Source organism: Ischnura elegans, chromosome X (assembly GCF_921293095.1).
Source record: "Ischnura elegans chromosome X, ioIscEleg1.1, whole genome shotgun sequence".
Lineage (NCBI taxonomy): Eukaryota > Metazoa > Arthropoda > Insecta > Odonata > Coenagrionidae > Ischnura > Ischnura elegans.
The window spans coordinates 32,392,950-32,413,292 of record NC_060259.1 but is presented as its reverse complement, the minus strand read 5'-3'; the positions used below and the strand labels follow the sequence as shown (position 1 = coordinate 32,413,292).

The window sequence follows — 20,343 nt, the reverse complement described above, 5'->3', positions numbered from 1 at the left end:
GTATGTTTTAATGCTAGCATTGTTTTATGGATCGATACCGTTAGGGTATGAAGGCCAATGTAGTGCGAAATTTTCAAATCACTGGCTTGGAGTCGAGTTTTCCCCCTGGTTTAACACCGGTGCGTTGTGTGTGGGCTTTCTTTGTAAGAAGTCTGTTCCAACTTTTGAGTACTTTTGCCTAAAGCTTCGAATTGCGCTGAACATTTCTAGGTAATGTTACATGTTCATTTCTTTTTAAATGGAGATAGTCTACGGAATTCTAATTCATATTAGTTCTTCAGCATGGAATAAATTGCCTTCAATAGTGCTGGACTCCAATGCTTAAATTTCCATTCATTGATAAAGACAGTCAATTTTGTAGCTGAAGAAAAATATTCCCTGTAAGTTTCTCGCAAATTCCCGCGTTAATGTGGTTCAAGAATAGGAGCGTAATTGTATGAAAGATCTATAGAATGCTATACAATATTTTACATGCATATAATATGCTCTCTTACCTAACCACTTAGCATTTAAAAGTATATAATAGGAATGAGCCTTTGCAGTTAGCAAACAAACACTACAAAAATATTTCTCATGATACGAGCCAATAATTATTGGTTTAAAAGAGAAAAATAGTTATTTTTTTCGATTACTCTTGTTTCTTCCTCGTGTTTTTCAAAATATGTGGAATAAGACCTCAGATTGTGTTTTTTTGCTCTGAATATTGGAAAACCTAGTAAATTCCTTATTCTCTGCTTGGAATTACAAATTATCAGTTACAAAGTATTTTTAATGCAAAAATGTGACTACTACAGCTTCTGGGAGATTTATATCTTCTCCAAAAAATATCTCTTTCCCAGTAATGAAGTACCGAAGTTTTTCAAGCATAAATATTCCGCTCTAGTCGCCCAAAATTTTTTTTCCTATCAATTTTTCAAATGTTCAGTGCTATTATTTGTAAAAAAAATCTTTATGCGGCCTTACACAGGGAAGGCTTGGTAGATTTGGTACATATCTTGCATAATAATCGTTGCATATTGTTAGATTTAATTTATATTTAGATTTATTTTTAAAATGTAAAGTGCCTTTTATAAAAAATAATCAATTCCCAGGCCATACAATTGATAAAATTTATTACGCAAGAGAAGTTAGCTGTAATGCAGTAAAATGTCTTTATTCATTGTCCTCAGTATGTATTGTGTATTGCCCATGGTTAATAGAGCGTGTGTGAAGAGATTTCGTCGAGGTTGTTTTTCGTAATTTTCAGATTGCAATTTACAATCTGTGAATTGCTTTCATATCAATGGCATTTAAAATAATATCATTTAGATCTTGCAACGGTAAATTACTGCAACACTATACATTTACGTATCTCTTATTTGAGATATATAACTCGTTATTAGTCCTTAATTGTAGTGGAAATTTTGTTTCCTGCCGCCTTTCTCCCAGTCTGTGTTTGTGATAACTCTTCTAGTTCATTTCTCCCCCGAGACTGCCCAAGTGCTGGGCAAATAGAGAGATTATTTACCCTGAACCAAGAGCTTCACACGCCCTCGGTTGTCCATGTACGTACGATTCTTGATTGCCATTGAGTCCCGCTTAAGAGCATAGGCGTGACACTCAACTTTTACTTCATTCGCGGTATGCAACAAATTTCCCATGAATGGCAATGTATATTTTTTTATGAAACTCTAGATTAGAAATTTCAATAAAATTTTAAATTCTTTCCTCAAAAATATAATATGCTTGTGCTGTTCAAAGAGGAAATAAAAATAATTATATGATATTCCATACCGCTACTTCCAGCTACGGTTTCCGCATCTCATTGTTTAGTTTCCCGTTATTGATTACTGGATGTTTTGCGATTTGTGAGTAGAATTTGCATTATATGCCATCTGTTACCCTAGTATTGACCGGCTATTGCTCAAATCGTGGTTAGAAATAAATTATAAGTGCAGAACTAAAAACTGGATTTTCATTTTTTATTTCGTTGTTCGACTAGGTGTATCCAAAAATGTTAATTGACGTGCGTTGCACGAGAATTCTGTATAAAAATTTACATTCATAATGGTAAATTTACCGTAAGTACGTTGTAAGTTGTTTGTTCTTTCTTTTTCTACAAGTTCTGGAATGGAATTACGTTCCATTTATTTCTTTCCTTTCCACGTGTTTGGGCGCGGTTCACGATCGACTATGATTTTTCTATTTCCATAATAACTATGGGTAGCATGACCTGTACTAGAAACGGCTTGCTTGGTTATGTCATTAACAGGACATTGTTCACGAAAAAAATACTTAATGATCAGTAGCTCAAACTCCGCATTTGATTCATTATATTAGATTCTAGAGCGGTTTTTCACATTATTAGCGGAATTCACAGACAAATAGTGGATAGTACTGGTCACTGAGAAGCAAAGCTGTCAACTGCCAAAGTTTTGAGTGATGGATTGACGTGTTATCCTCGTCGTGATCGCAAATTCCTAGAAATAAGTCCATAACCTGTCAAAAAAATACTCTTTTTGCCACTCCACAATATGCTGTCTTTCGTTTTGAGGCTTGATGAAAGTGGAGTGCTAGAAGATTATCAAATGGAACCCCTTAGCCCATTTCGATGCCGCTGTGGTAATTCGAATTTCATATTCACTTTCAAACTTTTACTTAAACATTTGTTTTATAAAATGTGTTATTTTTCTGCTTTAGTATCGAATTTCACGAGGCGGCTAGTCTCGATAGTGATAAAGCCAAACTGATTCACTTTCTTCATTTGATCACAAATCGCAGATTCTGAACCTCTTTCAATGACAGAAGGTATTCTTTTTACTTTTTTTTGTGATAAGGCGCAATATCCATGTATTGGAACTCATTAATGCCTTTTGATGATAGCCACTTTATGTTCCATGTACGTGCTTTTCAATTTAGTAAGTTGGAGTAACACGTTCAAGTCAATAATAAAGTTTTGAATGATTGTGTGATCCTATTCGTTCCGATTATCATTCGTTCCTTTTAGTGATAAGTATTGGCCAATATTTTATATCAGTTCCATGTAAGGAAAGTGGAACACGCGATTAAAGGCATTTTAAATTTCTGTCATCCTTTGGACAAAACAAGTGGTCATGCCTTGTCTAAATATATTTCCAAGCGAAAGCATCTCCAGTAGCATTGATGGCTCTACTGCTTAAGAGTTGATGAATTATTTGCTTTTGCCCTACTGATTTTTTGAAGCGCTAAAATATATGATGATCATGAAATTCTAGTTTCAGGCGATATTGATGCGTAAATTTCAGTCTCAAAATGTTCATTTTAGATCTCAATCTCTTAAAATTATGCCTAGAAAAGCAATTTTGTTAGCAAATTTAGTTAGTAAAATTCATATTAGAAATCGAATACTATTTTATAATATATTACTATGAAATAGATTATAGCAATAATTTTATAAATACGCTAATAAGATTATATAACTCATAATTTTCTATAGCATATAGGAGGTTTATGCATACTTATTTTTCGAATCTTCATCCATTCATTTACATTCGCTGTGCCAGTACGCGATTGCAGCTGCTCTTCATTTTTTTATTCTTTGAAAAGAGTAGATAAATTTAGTAGAATATGAATACTCGTCCTTATAATGATACTTTATGTATTTTCTTCATTCGAAGAACACGGCTAGATTCTATCTCCACATGACGAAAAAATAAATGTCGGAAGGTAGGTAGTAGGACTGCTTTCGATCCGTGTGCCCGCCGAGCCACCCTGCAACCAAAAAGCTTCCATTTTTAACGACTGAGGGCAGCACCAGTTGCGTCAGGCTCAGAGCTTCACCATGCGGCGTTTGAGTGAACTGCTAGCATGAACGGGGGAACACAATGTTTGCCGCGATTTGTATCTCTCATTTAAACCCATTTACGGCCAAAGTTGCGAATACGCAGCACTTTTGAGAAATACAAAAGATTGTTTCAATTGAATTTCATTAATATAGAATTCGCTTTTTTCGATAAATTTAAGTTTAATCTGATTTTTAGTGAGCTAGTTATGACATTTCATTGGTATTTTGATATTTTAAAAAAATACTTAAAATATGTTATTATAATGTGTCAAAATGTGTCAATTATCAAGTCAACTGTTATGCAAGATAAATATGTTTTCCTAAGAGTAACTATTCCCTTTATTAAGTTTTTTATTCGTCCATATGAATTTCAAATTTTCAATTAATAGATTTTACAGCTTATATTTCGTCAGGAAGTCAACAGTAAGCGAAAATTGGATCTGGAACATAATGTTGCGTTTTCACAACTTCGGCCGAATCCGGCATCTATAAGAAGTTTTGCAACCTGCATTACCATATTACCCGTGTCGTAGGAATATGCCGTTTTTAATGTCAGATATAATACTACTTCTTTTTATGCCACGAATATAACAAATGTCGCCATGCTGGATAATTATAATTCTTATGTATCATGTTCAACCAGGCGATGGGAAATGGCATAGATCGAAAGTTAGGCTTGGAAACAGGTGTTATTCTGGAGTTTCTAAGGTTTTAATTGAACCCTCTAATCATCGTATGGTTTTCGGTAACTTCTTTTCAGCTTGCAGATTTTTTATTGTTTTGAAAGAAAGAGGAATTTTTGTCACTGAAGCCATCCGTGAAAATAGAACGGAGGAGTGCCTGATAGAATATAGTAAAACCATCATCATAAAACCGGGAGTAACATGAAAATAAGCATTTGATGGAGCTGAAGGTCATAGTATTGCTCGATGGAATGATAACTCGATTGTCCCTATATACAGCAATACAAGTTCTGCTCTTCCATTTGGCACAGCGAAACGTTTCAGTAGAAAAAAGAAAATACTATTCCACAGCCTCGAGTGATTGGAGAGTATGGTAAATACATGGGAGGTGTTGACCGACTTGATAATGCAAATGCAAATTACCGAACTAGAATTCAGGGGGAAAAATAGGTCCTAGTTTATCAACTTACTGGACAGCGTTTGCACTGACGCCTGGAAATTTTTTAGGTAATTCAACGGAAGTAAATGTCACTGGTAGACTTCAAATCGTATCTAGGAGGGACGCATCTAAAAAGTAAAGTGAATGAATCAGTAGATGACGTACCCCTATGCAATTCACTTCCGTAAACACAGAAAAAAAGGTAGACCACGTAATTAATCGCGGAATCGTGAAGCACGAAAGGACGAATTTGGCAAAAAGTGAGACCAGAAGTAGTTGCCGACGCGACAGTGTAGAAGCCAAACCATACATGTATGTACTAAATCTTGTGTTCCATTGCACCCAAAATGCTTTCTTGTATTTCATAAGAAGTCATTATTTGTTATAATTCAAATGCAAATTTTTTGAGGACTTATGTTTGCAATTTACCTTATTTAGTATGTTCTTAGGTAAAATGAAGAGAGAAAAATCATATATTTTCAAGTATTTCTTTGCTCGGCCAGTATTGGGTTAAACGTAAACCATTAACTTGGTTATAGAGAATAAAAATAATTACATGCCTATTTTTTAAACCTTTAATAGCCAAATTAGTACTAATTTCGTTCTACTCCTAAACATCCTAAGCTAGGTCATGCAGAGTGTTAGTTTTAGTTTACAGCGTCCGCTATTTTTGTAATTTCTAGCGTCCAATGTTCCATTTTGAATTGGCATCGAGGCCAATGTGTCGTTCGGATTTTTATTTTATATACTTCACAATTTCGTTTGTTTAAACTTCATTTCAGGAGAATAAGTATGAAATTGACAAAGCTCTAGTAATGCAACGTTCATTTTAGTCGTCTTCGATATCCAAAAAAGTAAATAACCTATGGATAAGTGCATTTAAATTGTTTGAAGTTTGAGCCGTATTTCATCAAAACACTAATTGATAAATTAGTAACTTCGAATTATTTCTGCGAAACCGGTCAAAATTTCCTGAAGGGCGAGCTTGGTTGCCTTGCCGATGAAGGGTAAGTCCAGGAGAAATCATCTGGCTACCAAACCCTGAGTGAGTGACATATAGTTTGGTTCAACAACGACAGCCAAACCAAACCTTGCACGGCAGAAAACAGTTCTTTATCTTTACGTATCAAACTCCGCATTTCGTGTTTTCGCAGAATTACATTAACAACCGATCCCAAGGTTTTTGTTGTGAATTTTGTCTTTAGCGCTCATCTCTTTCCAAATATTCATGTTTATTTTTATAAATTCGAGTGTTCAAGGCAGTGGAAGATCAAAGAGTTGGGAGGGCTTCGGCCCCATTTCGTAATTTACGGAAGAATAAATTGATCCCAATATTTGAAAACGCTATCCAATATCTACAAGCCACTACTATTCACACATTTCCACTCAGGAGAACACTGCTGGGATGTATGGCATACCATGATGGGAAGGCGAAAAGTGCTGAACCTCCACAAGAACGACCTTAATCGCCTCTGGCTCAAGTATCGAGTCCAAGTATTCGCAAATGATTTTCCAAGTGTCGAATTTTGATTATTTTACTTGAAGGATGAGTTATTAACTCACGATTGACTTATTGCATTCCCTAACATTTCTGGCCACGAATCCGATTAAATTTGTAACCATATGAATCGTCTCAAGCGAAATTTCTGCAACGTGCTATTCATTCCCCACGTGTTATCCTAAAATCGATATTTCAAAATTCGTGTCAGCTCCATACAAACCAGTCGCTATTCACGCCTCGTACACGGCGGTGTAGCTGCTTCTCCCTTCCGAGCCTCTGAGCTCCATCGCTAATCCTTTTCTGAACTTCTTATCTCATTGCATACCTCTACGATCTTACCTCGGGGAGTTCAGTTCTGTTCCTAGGAACTTCCGAGTGCACTTGCTACGCCGACCTTTCAAGTTACTTCCCACTCGTGCCCTATTCTAACTCCAGGCAAGTTTTCGCAGCAGCTCACAGCGCTATCTTTTAGTCAAACGTTAGTTACTGCTAGTTTTAAATATTTCCTGATCACCGAGCTTTGATTGACATACTAACAGTAAGTGAGTCTGATGAGGCGTATTTTTGTAATACTCGCAAACACCAGCCAACTACGTACGCGCTCAATATAGAAATATCTGACGGTGCTTGTGATGAGTTATAATTTCTTTTCAGTTCAATCCTCTTTATTTTAATGTTTTTAATTGAATTTACGTTGGCATTTTTATTCAATTTCGTATTTCCCATTTAAAAAGTTGGCTCAGGAGGAGTAATGGAGGGCAAGGCTCCATAGTTTCAATAAACTGAATTTATCAATTGTAAGGTGGAATCAAGAAGAAATGATGTATTATAACTTTTTCATAAGTAGTTCTGAAATAATTCCTAAAATTTACCTGATCTTCTCCACACACAATTTTGATTATTTCCACTTGTTTTAAAAGTGGAAATTAAAGTCTTCTTTCTTATTTCATTATTCTTTTCTTGCTTCCCATCTCTTTTTGTGCTGATTGGTGGGGATTTATTTTGAGCCTGGATCGTTATAACGCCAAAGGCGCAAGGATTTACGGTACGTTCTATTCACACGGTAAAAATAGTAAAGACTAACTTTGACATGATATATTCTAAAAACGAACCATATCAGTTCCCCCTCGCTTTACCGATGCGAATATGTGGTCGAGTGACGGATTATGCTAATGAGCCTTGAAATCGACAATATGTGCACCATTTGTCGATGAAAGAAGAGCTTTTGGTGGAAAAAATGATAGAAATATAATTACTTGCTTCTGGCGGAATGCCAATTTGCCGCAGGATTTGCAGATTGTGCGTCCTTTTAAATAACATAAATGTAGATCGAAGAAAAGGTATTGATAGGAATATAGTCAAATATTAGCTGATGCCTATTGATGATTACTGAAAAATTAGTATGTGTGGAGCGTATATTCTCAGTGGTTAGTGATAGCACATAAGATTTTTTATCCGGTCATTTACATTTATTTGCATATTAATAGATTGGTTCTCTGAGATGAAAATTACCTCGATGGCTTTCTAAGGAGTAACGATGGTTTTCAACTCAAATTTGCGTGTGCTAACATTAACACTCTTTCTTGAGTCATTTCTTTATGTTCGGAAAAGTCACGCAAGGAATTCCTTTTGCCATAAATATTTATTTTCTTAAATGTCATGAATAACAATTTTGGCTGAGGTTAAAGGTGAGTAAGTCTCAGTTGCGGTAATAACTACCGCGGAGTTCTAATGTTGCGACATAGTCGACGGAATGAAATGTGGACGGCGTTAGGTGATCTTAACGTAAGAGAAGTGAATGTGTTCGCAATGCTAAACTCAGGGTGTAGGTAAGACTCGGATCGAGTACAACCGTGGAAGTCATTTGGCGCGGGAAAACTTTTTACATTTCCTCCGAAACGTTCCCCCGCCATGTTTTGCGGTGGATCCAGGTTGATGCTAATGGAAGGACACTGGCTCATCATGCAAAGAAGGCACGTACGCTGCGTCCGTCATATCCCACCTCTTCCACGCTACCAAGCATTTCCTCGCGCCTCGTTTTTAAAATGCAGAATGCCGTGGATATCAGCAGCACACGGCCCGGCGATTACGTACCTCCTCCAGACCCGCTTTCTCTCTCCTCGGGAAACGAATAACTCTTTCTTCTCACGGCGCGTTAATATCCAGGGCCGGGAATCCCACGGGAGACCTCTCGGGGTCGACAATTTACATTTAACGCACTTGCTAGTTTTCCCGTGCATTCTTAAGAGTAATTTCAGAGGAGGAAAAAGAGGGAAAAAAGGGGGAGCGTTTTAGGCAACAAAGGGAAGGAATGTCTCACCATTCCATTTAATGAGCTTTTTCGCCTCCATTGAACGGTTCATTTAACCGTTTGCAACGCCTGGAATGAAAATTGGTGACTGTAGCTCATCACAGAGTCATAGAGTTGTAATTTAGAATCCCATTGTGGAAAAGAATTGATATTGCTGTGAAAAGCATTCTTTTGCCGTAATTTATACTTGAAAGAAAATACCCTCACTCCCTCTGCTCAAAATTACCTGAATGCTTATTTCTATTTGTACTTAATGTTTTGCATACTTGCTTTTAACATAATTCATATTAATGACTTATGAGGCTGCAATGACATATGTACCACGTGACCATGAATGCGTATCGCGAGGGACAAAAGTTATAATTTCTTGATATTGTATCTTAATATGCTTACATGATTTTTCATTATGATACTAGCCAGGAATAATAATTGAAAATGGCACATATACTTTTATAATTTATAATGTGGAACATTCCAGTTACGGAAATATAATAATTAACGGGAAAGCTAGGGGAATTAATTCGGTGGCTATCTTAGTGCGTTAGTCTGGGTGGCAGTCATTAATAAATTTTATGAAATGAAGGAGTCATTGAATCCTATGTCGTTCAAAATTGAATTGGAGGTAGAATGTGAATATTTTAATTTATATTTTCCGTATATAGTTCAGTATTCAAATTTATACGGCAATTTTCTATTATTTGTAGGGTACTAGATAAAATTATTATACATATCTTTGATAGAATTCCATGAAGTTTCACCTTCAGTAATTAATTTAAACTAACACGAACGTATTTCGAACAACATTTTGAGAGCCTGTTTTTCAATAGGTATCCTTTGCTTATAACGGATAAAGTTACTATGGCTGAAACGTAAATCGTATCGAATAATCAGTTTCTGATTGGTTGAACTCAGTATGTCAATTGTTGTATTGTTATATTATTTACAGCACTCATATCCAACACCAACCTAATGGTTTATGCATTCTGATTAACAAATTAGTGGGATCGAGTCGGTCAGTATCTCATTTACATCTCCGTCAATTTATTGCATAACTTAATATTTGCTGTTCGTAGTTACGGAGACGAGTGAAGACATTTTGCTTATTATTTTTACGTTCTGGAAATCATTGAAACTTCTTTTGTGGTCCAGAACGTATTCTTTGATGTGCTTGAGCCGAGTGTCTGACTTCAACGTGCGGCTCTTGAGTGTTCTACTTTTAGGAAGGCTATGACGGCTTGGTTTGCACATCTCTGTTGGGTAGAAAACATTTCTTTGAGGAATATTTCTTGTTGAGTGAGCTTCCTTTGATGGATCGCGTTTCAAAGAACTAAATAGCAGTTTATATCTGTTCTTAAACTTCTGAGTGCAATACAGGAAATAATAACTATCTACATTACTTTGCTTCGGGTTTTTTTAAGAAATTTTAATAATAAAATCAGCGTTTCGTGGAAGATGAGGGGGTAACTTTTCTACGATTTTTGCTCAAAAACTCATCTTTTCCTGTCAAGGTTCTTGTCAAGGTCATCTTGATTCACAACAGATGTTAAGTACTATAAAATGTAGACTTTTAGGGTACGTACTTCTCTCTATTGTTGATCAAGCGGGGATAAAATTTGTTTTTTGTCAGTGGGCGTTGATGAAGATAGAAATATTTTTTTCGGCATAACTTCCATTTATTTATATTTAAATACTCAAAGTGCGTGTGGCAAATGAATTATTGTATTTTTATATAAAAAATATTTCGATTTTTACAATATTTCCGATATTTTTCCACAACCACTCATGTCACCACCTAAATTTCTCTTATGAAAATATAGGCAAAATTGTACTGTGATTATCTTTTGAAATAATTTCATGTTTACTATCAAACATTTTATTTTCACTGTTCTGTGGCGTGACTTGGAAAGATGCTCATATAAGTTTTACGTATTCATAACTATTTTTCAGCATGCCACTAGTCAGTGCAACAGCACTTATTTGCATGTTATTTGCGTCAGTCATTTCACTTTTATTCCGGATAAAAATGGGGAAAAACAGAAACTTTATCGAGCATTGAGACTATAACTGTCGGTTGGAAACCTTCGCAGACATTTCTATGCATACTACTATGATTTACTTGGAAACTTACCAAATACGATTCCATCAACTTGGAAATTTCTTTTCATTTCTCACTGACATTTAGCAGTTACGTGGAGTCGAAATGATTAATTCAAAAACGGTGGAGAACTGTTAAGAAGAATTTTGCTTAATCTAATGTTCTTCGTCATCGATTTCAGGAAAGTTTGGAAGTCAGAGGTTACGTCTTAGTTACCTGAAATTCGTGCATCTAGCTAATAGCTTATTCCAAGGGAGAAAGTTAGGGTGAAGACTATTAGAATAATAATTCGCTCATTTCTTGGTCGCAGTGCGACTTTACTGCGCATATTGCCCAACGATCACGGCCAGGTCACGACAATCTGCTCCGCGTCGGAATATAAGTTTTCGGGGACCTGTTTCTCCCGGGGAGGGCGTAGAGTTGTGGCCCCACCGCCAAACGAATGCACCCTCCTTCGGGAGTCCTTTCATTCCAACGACCCGCGATGGTAACCGCGGGAGTGAACTCCTTGCCTCAGCTGAGTCGAATGCTTTTTCCAAGCCCCAACTTGCAGAAGCGAGGGACGATGTGCTAGGAGGTAGGATGTGCTCGGTCCAAAGTTGGGCGTCCAATGATCTCTTAGTGCATAATGCTTGGGGATTGTGGAATCATATGCGTGATTGAGGGTTCAACAAAGTGCCTGTACCTCTTAATGAATTTCTTTCTTAAGTCGAGGCTTGTTACTGTGGTGTTTTGATCGATTTGCAGACTTGTCGGTCGCTTTTGTCTTGCGCCAATTGCTTGTTAAGAGATTCATATTTGTTAGCTAATATCTCAACCATGAATTCCATTGCAACTTTAAAAGGATGAAGCCGTTTTCCCCTGAATTGTACGGTCCAATTGTCGATGCACATAAAAAAATTCAGGCCCAAAATGGGTCTCCACCTGGAAGAAAAAGGGTGAGGGTTTCTTTTCCTAATGCTCCGAATAAAACCGTTATTCATCTACGTCATTAACAGTCAATTAAAAATATTGCGCTTCATCATAGATGCATAGCGTAATTTGCGTTTAAATTCAGTACTTTTACTTACGACCATGTTCCAAACAGGAAGAATATTGATTAAAACTAGAATTTAAACGCCGTTTTGAGACAGATGAACATGATGTTTGTCGTAATATAGAAATGTTGAATAAAATAACGCAAGCACGTACCCATTTTATATTTTGAACATGCTAGAGAAGCATTGTTTTTTTAGGTAAATTATACTATCAATAATCAAAAGCTGCTAAATTTGCCTCATCTACTTGTAAAATCTTGGTATCAAAATATTGAAATTGAATTTTTTGTACGCTTGAAAATTTTATCCATACCAGGTAGTGCTAATATCTCTCAACTTGAAAGCATTACATTTTTGATAAATATTTTAACGGTATTTGAAATGGGTTGTACAAAGGTGACGAAACGTGGGGAGGACTCATATTCCTCAACCGATCAAATTTCATGATGTACAAGGCACTTGTAAAAATTAATGGAATTATTAAGTGGAAAAATTCGACTGGGGAAAAATAATGGCCTTGCTCGGAACTCAAGTCCGCATACTCCATAATCATGACCCGAATCCCATAATGTTGGATTTTTATCTCGGCGAAGGAAATTTTTTTCACTTAAAGAGCATGTGTGGTTGACTCCATAATGGTACGCTGATGGTCAGTTTGCGGTTACCATCTGAAATATTATGATATTATGTTGATATTTTCAGGGCATATAGATTTTGCTGTCGCTCGCTGTTTATTATATTTCAAGTATGGGAGTTAAATCTTGAAGCCTGTGCCATAGAGAAATATTCATATTATGGATGCAGATAATTGTTATCTGGAGTATGATCGGTGAATTTTATATCATAGCAAATGATAAAAAGTAGTTAAACGTAAGAAAATGATATCAAGGGAGTGAGGCTGATTCATACCGTTGAGGATAATACTCATATCCCTAAAGCCTGCGACAACAACGAGATTCGCGGGTGCAAATTCGGTGGCTTACGGGACTAGATGGTTTTTTCCCATAGAAACGTGACTAAGAAGGGCGTAGGATATGTTCCGGGAGAAGTTGTGCATGCGAGCATCCTGCACGACGTAGATTACCCCGCATGCCGGCAAAGCCTTTTCTCTTCCGCCATGGCTTAAGAGCCGCTCCGTAGCTGCGCGTTAATGGATTGTGCTATCGCTGAAAAGTCCTCTCTCACGTCCGAGGCCGAATGAATTTCCATGTCGATCGCGAGCACATCTGGACTGAATGGTTTCGTCACCGCGTTCGCGAAAAGAGGTACAAGCCGTTGCACTAGACATGTTTTTTAGTAGAAATATACTTGTACATATTTATCCGCTCAATCACAAAAGCCGATTTATTGATATATATGCTAGTGTTGTAGATTTCCTTTGCAAATTATTGATTGTATCTTCAAAGTGATAACGTTTCAACTTTTTCTTTTCCAAGATAATTTTTCCAAGATTAAAAAAATAATAACGCAACACGTTTAAGAATAGAGGTTTACATTGCATTATTAGATATGGTAAAATTTCCGAGATATTAAGTTACTTCTCTGGTCTTTTCATTTGCAATACCTACGCATAGTATAAATAGAATTTGTGGATGAAAGATGGAGTAAGCTGACTTTAAGCATGGATAAGTAAATCTGGCGTATTATGTAACAACGAGGTCAGGTTTTCGGTCAGATAGCCATAGTTAGGTTTTTTCTCAACAACAAAGGTATGGATGCCAGCGATAGTCTCCCTCGCTGGCCATATTTTACTTAATTTCTTATTGTTTACCTATCTTTCAACTTTGTATTCTTTTTCGTCTGTCAGAAAAATTAAAATGTTATTACTAAGCTATCTGGGTCAGTAGAAAAGTCGTATTTGATCAATGCTCAAAGAGCCGAAGGGTTCGGGTTGGTGTGGCGGCTAGAGTGCAAGCCGACCATCCAGTGAGTCCTGGTTCAAATCCCGGCGGTGGTAGAGATTTTTCAGAGACTATCTGTCCCTACTTGGGTGCTTTGTGGGGGGTCTTCAAGTTCAGCACTCCGTCCGTCGGATGGGACGTTAAGTCGTAGTCCCCTTGGCAACGTTCGTTAACCCTTAACCACTGGGGCTGTTTTTTGAGACTTTAATACTGGCGTGGGGATATACAGGTCCCCAAATTATTTATTTAATTTCTTAATAAATACTGATATTTTGTCAAAACCATCAAGCATATTTGCAAGTTTAAATTGTTTACAACAGTTGTAGATTAATAGATTTTGATATTTTTTTCATAGTTTTAGAAGAAACCTTTCATTTTTGTGAGAAAGTAAAACCATGTTTAATTTTCTCTCCATTCAGGTCCTGTGAACTCATCATTCAAGCATTATAACAAAATACGAAATAAAGTAATGTACACCACTTCACAATGGTAATTACTTCAATGCAAAAAAAAGAAGAGTCTATAACGCAACTAGTGGCGTGGGGACATACCGAGTCCACAGTTCTTTTACACAATGTTTACACTTCACGAGGGTGAGATTAGGGGATCGGGCTGGTGTGGTGACTAGAGTGTTGTCTTCCCACCCCGTGGGCTCTGGTTCAAATCCGGGCGGTGGCAGAGAATTTTCAGAGATAGCCCGATCCCTGCTTGAATGTTGTGTGGAGGACATCTCAAGGGCAACACTCCGTCCGTCGGATGGGACGTTAAGCCGTAATCCCCTTGGCGCCTTTTGTTAAGAGCAGGCTAATGACGACGCCGGGTTTCTCTCCAACCTTCTGTACCTACCCTTCCCTCATGGCGCAAATGACCTCAGCTGTCGGTCGCCTTCTCTAAATACCAAACCAAGGGTGATTGCCAAGGGCTTGCCAGCCTGGGGATCTACCATCACCCCGCGCCAGTAGTTTCGGGTTAAGAGTAGGCTAATGCCAACGCCGGGTTTCTCTACTCCCTTCTTTCTCTATCTATCCTTCCCTGCCCTAACTTCCTAACCCTTCCTTCGTGGCGCAAATGACCTCAGCTGTCGGTCGCTTCCTCCAAATAGCTATCAAAGAGCCAATATACTCAATATCAACATTTCACGATAGAAATGTACGGAAGCCTTCTTTATTGCTAAGAGAATTTTTGGGTACTAGGTCACACATGCCATCAACTCATAAAAGCCCTGCCGTTGTATTCAGGAATTTTATAATATTTCCAACTCGAAATCAATGTTTTGTACCTATAATCCGGATTTCAATGTGCATGATCGCATATTTTTATGCGTATCTATACTACTGAAAGATCACATAAATGAGCCAATAACCTTCCTTGGATATGTTTCTTCTTTTTTACACGCTGTCACATTACGTGTTTGAGAGGTTATGAACGAGGCTCGATAACTGTTTGCGTGAGTAAATTTAGTTATAATAAATATAAAATGGTCCCGGGTATGTTTCTGCCGAAAAATTATATGTGATCGGTCAACTGGCGTAGCATTTGAAATGAAAGCTGCGCGGTGAAAACTGGTAACGGAATCAGATTTTTATTCGAATGCATTTAACGCTATGCATATTGAGTCGGCAACAGTTTCTTGTTCACGTTCTACTCGGAATATAAGCGCTGACCTGGAATTGGCTCCCTCTGCGCTGCTACACCTAATTCACTTGGCATTCGTCATTCGTCTTTTCATCATGGAGATTGCAGTTTAGCTTTCTTTCCCAAGATTACTTTGGTACTTCAAGATAATTGGCTAAAATAATACGTGAAACTTGTCTCCTTTGAAATGGATTGGGATTTCAAAAATTGATTAGTCGTTCATTAGCTTTTAATAATCTATTCAGATGAGTAACTGTTTGGTGACGGTAGAGCCATATCCAAGATTCAAAGTGCCTCGTAACTGACACGAATTCATAGAATAAACCCCCAATAATTATTCTATGCTATGCTTCCCGTAATCTGCTAGTCACCATTATTATGCTCTGGATAGACTCTAATAAAAAATTGTCACAGTTTTGGAGATGCATTTTAAAATATTCGAGGTTCATTATTCAAATCAAGGTTTTGAAAGTTCACTTTCCCTATGAAATTTATTCTGCTCATCAATGAAGCATATTTGAAATTCATGCATGAGGCTTACGGTCATCCACGACTTCGAATAATCGGATTTTAGTCATCTATTCCCGGAAATCTGTGATCAGTAACGCAATGCGATGGAATGAAGGCAGTCTACATTGGTGCCATGCTTGTTAGGATTCCTTGCAGTTAATTAGGCGTCACATTCCCTGGCTTGCCCTCAGTTGCAGCGATGACTCCAATTCACCCTATCTCCGACTTCATGCTTCAATGTCTTCCGCATTAACCATGCTGAATGGAGCCCTCTGAATGCCTCAAAATTATGAATATGATACGCAGCCGGAGGAATGTCGTGACATTTGAGCCTATTGCGTAGTATGGAATATCTCATGCGATGAAGCACCCTGAAATCACGCCGTACTAAACGCGAAAGATTATAATTACCACATAGAAGTGAGACTGCCGTTGTTATATCGTTGCACATTGTGCCTCCATGGTTCAATGAATGCACTCAGCCATGGCAGTATTGAAAGTAATCCTAACTGCACAATCCTATGAACTCAGCATATGTTAAAACGGCTGTATAAATGAAAATTTTATAAACTTGGCCGGTATATTAATCAAAACTGCATTTTTAGGAATCAGCAATTACAATAACATTGCTGCGTTAATATTTGTTATTAATTTGTCTTATCATTTTATTTCCAAGATTAGTACACTAAACAAGCTGATATTCTCCTTATCCCATTATTCTAAAATACCCCTATGGTTTATCTTCTTAACTTCAATATTTACCGTCTTTCTCACTACTTGGGTATTCCCATTGATTTTAATCATCACTTTAATTACAAATTTACAAAATTCCCTTAAACTACATTTTCCTCTATTCTTCTTTTGTTTTTTTTCAAAACATTTATGTAGTATTTTCTGGGTGTGGTGACGGAATTATGCGGAAATGCCCTTCTAGCTCATATGATATGCGTCAGAATTCTATTTTTTTGCTGCGTGATGATTTTCTCGTAGTTGAAACACTATATTATATCCAACCGCTCTATCAAAGGTTTATATTATAGTTACGGCTATTCTAAAATTTGAGGATCAACAATCTAATCACAACAGTCTAATAAAATAATTATCCATGCAGAAATAAGCATCCATAATCCAGTTTTTCGTTGGCCATCTTCTTATGTGTATTCGTGTATGTGAATTTAAAACTTCCCCAATTTAGACAATCCTAATTCAGAGCTCACTTCAATATTGAATTTGAAGTTTATTTACCTATATTTCTTGCTGCATGTGCATATTATTTTATCCATATTCCCGCAGCCATTTTTCACTCCTCGGTCTACTCGGTGGAGAATTTTTTTTCAGTTATATCTTGTGTAATTGACTCGTTAAACCCAAATATTTTAATTTTTCAATCCGTGGCTTTATTTCAATTTACCGCTGCGTACTGATGGGTACGAAATTTTTAAAACTTTTGGAAAAGACGTTCTTTTCAAAGTCAAAGTGAAAAAACGTGTAGAAATCGTTTGTTTCGTGTAACTTTTAGGTTGACAGTTGCTTTTTCCGATTCGCTTACTATTGACTTTTTTCTCTGACTCATAGTGAATGGTTGTTTTATTAAACACAATTTTTCAATGAAAGTTCGTTTTTCCATGATGCCCTGCCTAATACGTTGGTCATTTTTGCTTGGGAAAGATCCTTCTTATGATAAGATGCTGGCATTCTCATTTTGAGAGAGTAACATTGAATTCAAAATACATTATATTTCACACTGTTGCTACGGGTGTAACGTCATGAGATCATCAAAGACTTCATTCAATTTGTAATCAATTATCTTCCCAAACCGACTTGTAAGGGACTTTGTGGTATGAACTTGGAATTGTCTTACGACTGTCGCGGCCACGTGTATGGGAGCGCACTACGAAATACTTCGAAAGTAAGCCTCTTATGGATTACTGGTGGCCAAATTTTTATTTTGCCGAGAGGAAAATGTTAGATATGGCCACATTGAAAATTAAAACAAAACTTGTTAAATGTAAAATTACGTGGAACACAGGAGTAGAAAAAACGTGTTTTTGACGTTTTAAACTGCCAATTTGAAAAAACATTTTTTTTTCATTAAATGTGAAATACACCGTGAAGGTAGCCATTATGTTCGCTTTTTATTTTTAGATCAAAAATGTCACCTAGAAAATATTATTTGCATGTAAACGTCATTAGTTCGGTAAAGTAACACGTAATATCAAATCATCGAATATAGGTTAATATTTTGAAAAATATTTTGCGTCAACCTTCTGGCGGCAGCTTTCGATCTATTTTCTTTGGCAGTTAATTATTATAAAAATTCAATATAGTTTACTTGGATAAACGACTGAAAACAATATCTGTTACTCCGCTTCTCACGGTTATTGAAAATGATTACACTTTTCGATGTTCACCTACCAGAATAGGTTTTCCTGCTGCTAAGATGACATTGGTTCAGAGTATCTGATCCTAAATTTATCCTGAATACTGAATTATTTCCCCACTCATTACACTCATTCCGGTTTATGTAGGTTTTAGGAGCTCGCCGCTCAGAAAATTCGCGGCTATAACCTTTGAGAAATGGTCCTACCCTGTTAGGTACAAAAATGTACGCTTGGCGCCACATGCTAAAGGCAGCGCCATGACCGAGTCCTTAGCGCGCGGCCAAATGTGGAACTTCTTGCTTGCTCAGTTTGATCGATTCGCCGCCTTCTCCCATACCGTTTGAAATGAAGACGAGAATTCAGTCATCAATCAGTGGTCACTTGGATCGTGCGACGTGCCGTCCAAGAGCAATCTGTCGAGGAGTAGTTAGGGATATCCACGTGGACATGAGTGACTAGCACTTCGCGGTGGTATCTCTTGGAAAACGATTCATCGCCGTTCATTTCGTGATATTTGTCTTATCCGTTGATTATTTCCGTGTAATCGATGCAATTTTATCCATACGTTAGCAGTGAAATAAAGTTATCAAGTACCCTTAAATGGTGAATGCTTTACGTAATATGCTTATATTTTCCTTAGTACTTAACCTTCTTCATTTCTCTGCCAGCGGGCATGTTTTCCTCTGATCCTGAGAGAGAGTATAATCCTACGCAAGTAATTTTGATAACTCAGCGAATTTTACCCACAAAATGGTTTACTAAAAGTTGCTGGGCTTATTCATTCAGAATCTTCATATATCGACCTTTGCCCTTTGCAAACAAAGCGTAAATTTACGGCGTTTTGCCATTTTTTCTTTATCGGTAAATTTTGTAGTTACCGTGTCTCAAATCGTCCTTGGCATGTTTTCAACCAATCATTCTTCAATATTGATATACATTTGCAGCTTCTATATTCCTTTTTCCCGGAATAATATTAAATTCATCATATTATATACAAAAAGAGCATTTTTTCACAATTAAGTACGTCAAGTTTTCAAACAAAAACTTTTCTGCACCTACTTTTCTCTTCGTTTATGAAGAAAATACAAATGTCGTATGATTACGAGCCTCAAGCAGTGAAAATAACAGGTTTTTCTATTTTTAACTTTCTCATTTTGATGTTTACTGTGTCGTCGATTGGAGAATACTTCATACGTGTGGCATCTAGGTTATTGCGTGTTTTATCCTGATTTTACTTGTTGAACGTTTATGGGTGACCCTCAGTTTATAACTCCGCTGGTATCTTTTGTCAGAACTTCAGCACTGTTTTACCTTAGTTTCGCCTCTCCTTGACGAGCCTTCAAGCATGGAGGTAGAGCCTCGAAGATCGGAGCCTCCGATAAGAGAAGTTAATCGCAGGAGAAAATGATGATGGATTGGAAAACTTTATGGGCGAGAAATAGTTTTTCTGCCATACGGGAAAGATGGATTCAAGTTCTCGCTCTCCCAATTCCGAAAAATTTAGAAGACGGAGATATCGAAGGCATATTCTCAAGGGATTGCATTGATTCATGATTTTTCTGGATATCATTCGGTACTGTGGCAAACTTTTCAAGTGGAAACTTTGGAATTAATAATTTAGAAAAGCCATCAAAAATGTCATTTCTTACACATCAACAATTAACATAAATCATGTAACACACAATTCGTAAATACAGTGATAGTGTCATGCATCACTCTGATACTGAAGCCACCGTAGCATGCTATTTCCTTAGGTATTATACTCGAAGGAGTTCGCAGAAGCATAATATATTGGGCCTTTGAAATCTTCTATTATTACATATTTCTCTTGATTATCATGTAATCCAACTTTGCTCTAAATATTGTCAGATTTTTGATGCTTTTGTTGCGATATTTTATAATGAAAACGTGTTCACGGTTTTAGGCATTCATGAAGAGTTCTCCATAGTTTTAATGGTGGATGGCGTTTTGATCAGAAACAGGTTCAAAGTGGGAGAATAAAGTTGAAAGGACAATGTGCAGTGGTGGAAAATATTAACGCAAAGCCC

General features: G+C 37.0%; 1 protein-coding gene across 1 annotated transcript in view; it reads left to right on the top strand.

The window, feature by feature from the left end:
- LOC124170947 (suppressor of lurcher protein 1) overlaps positions 1 to 20,343 on the top strand; it is a 1,281,814-nt gene that overhangs the window by 773,472 nt on the left and 487,999 nt on the right. The window lies entirely within an intron of this gene.